The following is a 6,079-nucleotide window of genomic DNA, read 5'->3' on the forward strand; positions in this document are numbered from 1 at the left end:
AGAGAATTCCATGCACACAAAAGACACCATGAACTCTAAAAAGATACAAGTGGCGATTTTGGGCAATGAAGTATCTATTTATATGTAGGATTTCTAGGGTCATGGATATAACCCAAATCCATACCCATGGGTTTTATGATCCATGGTTCATGCGGCCCAACTCTTTATGTATCCATACATAAACTTGGTCCAACATGGATCATAAGCCCAACACATATAAATATAACAAATTATCATAATTAGTCCCCATAGATTTAATTAGTCTATTTCGACCACTAAATTAATTCCAAATTAATTCTTGATCAATACTAATTAAAACATATGATTTCATATTAATATATTATTACTTATAATATATTAATAAAGCCTAAATAATCTTCTCTCAAAAGTCCATCCTATCAAATTATCCTGATGATATGCAACCCAAATGGACCATGCTACTCTCGGGTCGAATACATACTAATAATAGTTATGGGCTTAGACACCTAATCCAACAGTCTCCCACTTGGATAAGTCTACAACTATTATTCATTTATGACTCCAAGATCCCGACTAGCAATCGTTGCTCTTAAAGCCGCTGTCAAACTCTAAACAAATCAAATGACATGTCCATTAGATAAGGGATCATATATTCCTCCATTCTAGATATCATATGGACTGAGACATGGGTTATAATCATTCTCTCTGTCCATTTGTTGTTTCCTGATTTCCGATTTATGACGACTGACTAATTGAACAAATCAAATCAGTCCAGGCCCAGCCGAGCACTTACGTTTATCATCACCAAATCATCGAGGGGTCCATAGATATCGGTTTTATCCCGAAGGTAAAAGGAATGGATAAACTTCGACTCATATGGATTGTTCTACTACTTTTTGAATCATACACAAAGGCACATTTTATAACATCGAGTTACTAATGCGTTTTCGTGCAATCAATGAATAACCAACTCATAGTAACAACTCATATCTCTAGGTTTGAAGAATATAAGATATTATCGTCTCATGATCACTCGTGATAAAATCCATGAAGTGATTTCAATGAGCGCGGGTTGAATCCAATACTCAGAACTTATGAGAACTCATGAGTGTTGTAGCCCTTTGTCCAACATCTTAGACCTCTACAAGCCAACCAATGACAGTCTTAATTCATATCTACTTCCAACATATGACCGACTGTGGATGGTTTGAATAACTTAGTCATCCGGAAGAATGACCTAGTTTATTCTGGAAGTCAAAACATGAAAAATGAAACACAAGAATAATTGAATCGAATATGGTATCAAAACCTATAAACATAAATAAAACACCTTTTATTTATCACCATATGATTACACATTATTCATTGTATACTATTTCAACGATCACCTTATTCTTGAATTTAAAACAATAGTTGTCCCATGCTCCAAGCATGTACACTATGTTTTCTAAACACTAGTCCTGCCATACACCAAGTATGCATACTATGTTTGTCTATGATCTTTACTTTGTGAAATAAATCAATTGAACATAACTCCAATGATCCTCTTTTCATAGTCCTAAACCCTTACTGCAAATGCAAGAATTCCAAATTCATGCCATTTACTGAAATCTGTTAGATTCTAAACTTATATGCATTGATCCTCTTGCACTTAATGGAATCTTATAAGCAACACATATGAAAGAATCAAGTTCATATTTCCACTCTTGCACTTAATGGAATCTTATAAGCAACACAGATTTTCACAAATGCCATTGTAAGGATAATTTAAAATAAATAAAATCAAAAGGTTTACCTTTTATTTTAAAAATTTGCGGAAAAAATTATCCTTACAATCCATATGAAAACTTGTTGTTATCTATTTCTAAGAAAAATATCATAACTCCTAAGAAGTAGCTCAAGAATCCGATCTTCAAACTATGCGATAGAAATCCATCTACGCGATCAGATTCAACATATTCTTTCATTAAGTTTCTTCACTTTTCTTTGATTCTTAAAACATCAACATGTGACCCAGTCACATCATGTATCAAGAATCTCATAATAGAAACTTAGCAGAGTTAGATAGTGGACTTTACCTGAAGTAGAGTCAAACTTATTGACTTTAACATCCTTAGGTAAATTTGGCAGCTTCGCAACCAATGCCCCTGTCTTTGGCAATATAAACATATGGACCCTTTGGTAATGGGACTATCTCAGACTTAGCTTTGCTCTTTACCATTTGGTCAACCGAGTTGACTATGGCCGATCCCTTTCCATTGGGACGGGAATGCTTTTTCTGGATTTCTAGTGTCATCATTGTCAATATCCATAAAGTTTTTAGGAAGTTGATCTTAGCAAATAGATAAGATCATTAAGGGTCTTGTCATAGTCTGTTTCATAGGTGTTCCAAAAGAACTCACTATGTGACTTAGAAAGTAGTTGAGCCACCAACTTTCTCAAGACTTTGACACCTAACTCTCCCGGGTTGTCAATATGTGACTACATCTCCAAGATGTGATCACACATAGACCTTTGCTTTCCAATAGGGCTTGAGTGACCTTAAACTTTTCAGGAGCTTGTGGGTTAGGGAGAATAATTGGAGGAGGTGCAAGAAGTATGATTTCCATGGGACATCATCTTCATTTAGGAAAGCTTGTTTCAAGAGATTTGGGAAGATCATAAATGTCTAAACCAGACATCTTTTGGGAGATATTCAAGATAGTTGATTTAAAGTCCTTAATATAACACCCAATATGAAATATTAAGGCTAGGACCCAACACAATACTTTTATAAATTGGAAGAGGGATGCCGTAATCCAAGCTATAAAATATTTGAAGGCAGGGGAATGACGATTCACCAATTTCCACCATGAAAACGAAATATATATTATTAGGTTTTAATTGGTTTTTGAAACTCCTAGATCTTTGAGATTCATTGAATTGTTCAATGGCATGTTTCAATCTCGAGTGTGCCCTTCAGGTTTTGTGACTGGGATGTCGAGGATCAGAAAACAAGGTGTGAAGTAACCATGCAAATTACTTGGTACCCTTAAGTGTTTACTCCTCAATCGATGTGTCGGTTAACCACATCAATCGATGTGTCGGTTAACCACATACGCTCCATCGATACTATGATAAACATTAAGTCACCCTTTGACTAGCTTCTTAAATACGAGTTAGTGTGCCGGTTAACCACACACGCTCCACTAACCGACTTAAACAAAGTGCAAAGTGTAATTTCATGGATTAGCACCTTATTCACTTTTTCCTAAGTAACTAAGATTGGGTATTGATAAAAGGTTTAGTTACTTAGTATTTATCATTAATACTTTTAAAGAAGGGACAATTATAGTCCTTGTCCTACCCATTCGGCTAACAACCCTCCACTGGTCCAGGAAGCGGTGGGTGAGAGTGGACACCCATTAAACTGCCATTTTATAGGCAGTAACCTTATACCCCCCCCCCCCCCCTTATAGACCGGCTTCGTGAATGAGGCCTACTAACGGTAAGATTGACTTTGTTCTTATACATATATATATATATATATATATATATATATATATATATATATATATATATAAGTATTAATAGTTATAAGGGTGTATTTTAAACATTTAAAATACTTGGTGGTTTAATCTATTAATTAAACTATACTCTTAATTTAATTAAACTTAAACCATGTCTTTATGGAATTATTAACTCCTTTAATTAGACACTTTAATTAATTTAATGAAGTCCATAAAGTTTGAGCTTTAACTTTTAAAATTCTTGGGTTTGGAATTAAAGTATATATGGGGTTTGACTTTACAAATTCCAAAACTTGAGGACACGTTTTGAACAATTCAAAAAACTTATGGTTTATAACTTATGAATTTTAAATGGTTTAATGGAAAAAACCCTTCAAGTTCCATAACTTGTAGACAAGTTATGGAAGACTTTAAAAGCATTAAAAAATGCGACTCTTCATTTTTTCAAAACTTATGGAAATTTTATGAGTTTTAAAATTCATAAATGTGACTTTTCATGTAACTTGAGGACAAGTTACAAAAACACATATTATGAACAACTTCAAGATTAATTTAGATTGAAAACAACTATTTCATAATTTTTCCTATTAATCTAAACAAACTCATAAACATGAACATTCATAATCAACATTTTTCAAGCATCATCTAAACATGTATAAAACTTGAAACTTTGATTATTATCCTTTATTTGGATGAGAATAAACATTACCATAGTATCAAAAAACAAATTTTATGAACAAAAACACTTTGCGGTAATGATTCTAATCCAAAACAGGCCAAAAAACTCAAAGATAAGCTGTCAGGAGGTCCAACTCGTCGAGTGCATGAACCAACTCGACGAGTTGGATGAATTTGTTCATGGACTCGTCGAGTCCATCATTGGACTCGTCGAGTCCATCATTGGACTCGTCGAGTCTGCTGTCCCGACAACAAAAAATTTGATTTTTTTCAGTTTTTTTTTGTCAGCAACTTGCATCAAGTATAATTGAAAACAACCCATGGCTCTCATACCACTGTTGGGTTTTGGTATACTACAACATCCTATGGTGCACATACAACCCTAAACACCTTGGATCTATGTTTTAACTAATTATACATGCAAATGGTTTCCAAGGTATTAATCTTACAACTAGCATGCATTTAACATAAAAATATAATATACTAGTTAGCATGACATACCTTTTGATGGAGTTTGAATTCTTGGTGTATTTGGCCTTCAAGAGCTTAGCCCCAATAGTGTGGAAGCGTCAAATGGAATCACAACACACCATGGACAAAGGATGAACTTGAGAGAGAATTCCATGCACACAAAAGACCCCATGAACTCTAAAAAGATACAAGTGGCGATTTTGGGCAATGAAGTATCTATTTATATGTAGGATTTCTAGGGTCATGGATATAACCCATATCGATACCCATGGGTTTTATGATCCATGGTTCATGTGGTCCAACTCTTTATGTATCCATACATAAACTTGGTCCAACATGGATCATAAGCCCAACACATATAAATATAACAAATTATCATAATTAGTCCCCATAGATTTAATTAGTCTCCTTCGACCACTAAATTAATTCCAAATTAATTCTTGATCAATACTAATTAAAACATATGATTTCATATTAATATATTATTACTTATAATATATTAATAAACCATAAACAACCTTCTCTCAAAATTCCATCCTAACAAATTGTCCTGATGATATGCAACCCAAATGGACCATGCTACTCTCGGGTTGAATACATACCAATAATAGTTATGGGCTTAGACACCTAATCCAATAGTTACTTGACTAGAACAAAGCCATGGTTGCCAAAAGGTGGCCTTCTTGAGCTCCTGGAACTCAAAAGAGGCTAGATCCGAGATATGGCTTGATTACAAAGCTTCATCACTAGGAATTTGGGGTTTTTGAGCTGAAAAAGATCAATTTGGGGACAAACTAGATCTAGCAATACAATAACCAAAATGAAAGCTTTATTACCAGAAAGGATGGCCAAAGAGGAGTATAATCTGGATCTACTTCTTCTTCCTTGAGTTCTTCTACATTCTCCTTCTTCTTCTTGCTCAATAATGCACCAAGATTCCTTCACAATGGCAAAGATCACTCACACACACTTCAAGGAGGCTAGGGTTTCGGGAATAAGTCTCTGAGAGGTGAAGGAGGCTGGTTTGGGGCTATAATGGTGTTTAAATAGGTTACACACCCTGAAAATTAGGGTTTCATCCAGACTTGTGGACTTGCCGAGTCCAGAATATGGACTCGTCGAGTCGCCACAACAACATCACGTGCTGACCCGCTGCTACTCGACGAGTTAGGGCCACTGACTCGTCGAGTAGCTTCTAAAATAAGAAGGAAAGTAATGTTTTAAATGCGTACCAGGAACGGGGCGTTACAAGTTTACGGTCAATGAGCAGTTTACAGTCGAAAACAAGGGTTTACAGTCGAAAACAGTTTACAGCCGTAAACACAAAGATGTTTGTGGCCGAAAACGAGTTACAGCCGTAAACCCAAGGAGGTTTATGGTCGAAATGTGTTCACGGCCAAAAACTGATGAATAGTTGTAGCCGAAAACACCCAGAAATTGAT

This window comes from Lactuca serriola, chromosome 8 (assembly GCF_051521515.1).
Source record: "Lactuca serriola cultivar US96UC23 chromosome 8, Lser_US96UC23_V15, whole genome shotgun sequence".
Lineage (NCBI taxonomy): Eukaryota > Viridiplantae > Streptophyta > Magnoliopsida > Asterales > Asteraceae > Lactuca > Lactuca serriola.